At 40.0% G+C, this 1,233-nt stretch overlaps 1 pseudogene; it reads right to left on the bottom strand.

Moving 5' to 3' along the window:
• Nucleotides 1-225, bottom strand: part of LOC108694107 — an 8,653-nt pseudogene extending 8,428 nt beyond the window's left edge.
• Between the last annotated feature and the right edge of the window lie 1,008 nt (nt 226-1,233).

A 1,233-nucleotide genomic window follows, 5' to 3' on the forward strand; every position in this document is an offset into this window, starting at 1 on the left:
AGCATCTTTTTGCTTTTAGATTGCCTCTGTACATTAAGATGACGTTTGATGCTCATCTCTCGGTATCTCTGACTGTCTCTCTGCTTGCGTCTGTTGGCTCTCCTCTTTAATCTTCTGCGAAGAGGGAATTTGACTCATCTCTGTGTCATTAGTATCGTCTGACAAAACTTCTTTCTGCGAGTGTAAATTTTCCTCAGAATCTTCTGCCAGTTGGAATGACTCCATGCTGGTTCTTCCTATTGACGTTTGCATGCTTGAGACTTTATCCTGAACTTGGTGAATAAATAACTTACGGTCAATCGCAATGTAGTTGAGTCCAACGTATTCTTTTGAAACTCGCGGTAAATAGCAACGTGCTCTTTCGCAACGTGATTATTTGTAACTCATGGTTAATTGTATGTAACTCGTGGTAAATCGCAACGCGATCATTTGGAATATATCATTGTCAATCAAAATGTGGTCAATCATAACATAGTCTTTTGCAACTCATGGTTAGTCACATCGTGTTCAATCGCAATGTGGTCAATCGCAACGTGTTCATTCGCAACTTATGGTCAATTGCAACGAGGTTATTTGCAATTCGAGGTCAATCGCAGCATTGTCAAACGCAACACACGATCATTTGTAAGTCGCGATCAGCCGCAACATAGTGATTTGAAACGTGGTCACTTGCACCATGTTCATTCCCAACATGATCAATCTCATAGTAGTCATTTGCAACTTATTGTCATTCGCAACGTTGTCACTTGCATTTCGAGGTCAATCGAAACAGGTCATTTGCAACTTATGATCAATCGCAATGTCGCCATGTGTAACTTATAGTCAAACGCAATCTGTTTAAACGCAAGTGGTCATTTACAATTCATGATCAATCGCAATGTGGTCATTTACAATTTGTGTTTAATCGCAAAATGGTCAATCGCAATGTGGTCATTTGGAACTCGTAGTTAATCACATCGTGTTTAATAGCAATGTGGCCAATCGCAATTTCGTTTGCAACTCATGTTCAATCGCATCGTCATTATTTCAAACTTGTGGTCAATCGCAATATGATCAATCGCAACAAGACCATTTGCAGCTCGTGCTCAATCGCAACATGGATATTTGCAATTCCTAGTCTATCTCATTGTGGTCACTTGCAACTCCTAGTCAATCGCAATGTGTTCAATCGTATAGTCGTCATTTACAACTCGAAACCAATCGGAACGTTGTCAATCGCTATGTGGTTTTCAA

This window comes from Atta colombica, unplaced genomic scaffold (assembly GCF_001594045.1).
Source record: "Atta colombica isolate Treedump-2 unplaced genomic scaffold, Acol1.0 scaffold115, whole genome shotgun sequence".
Classification (NCBI taxonomy): domain Eukaryota; kingdom Metazoa; phylum Arthropoda; class Insecta; order Hymenoptera; family Formicidae; genus Atta; species Atta colombica.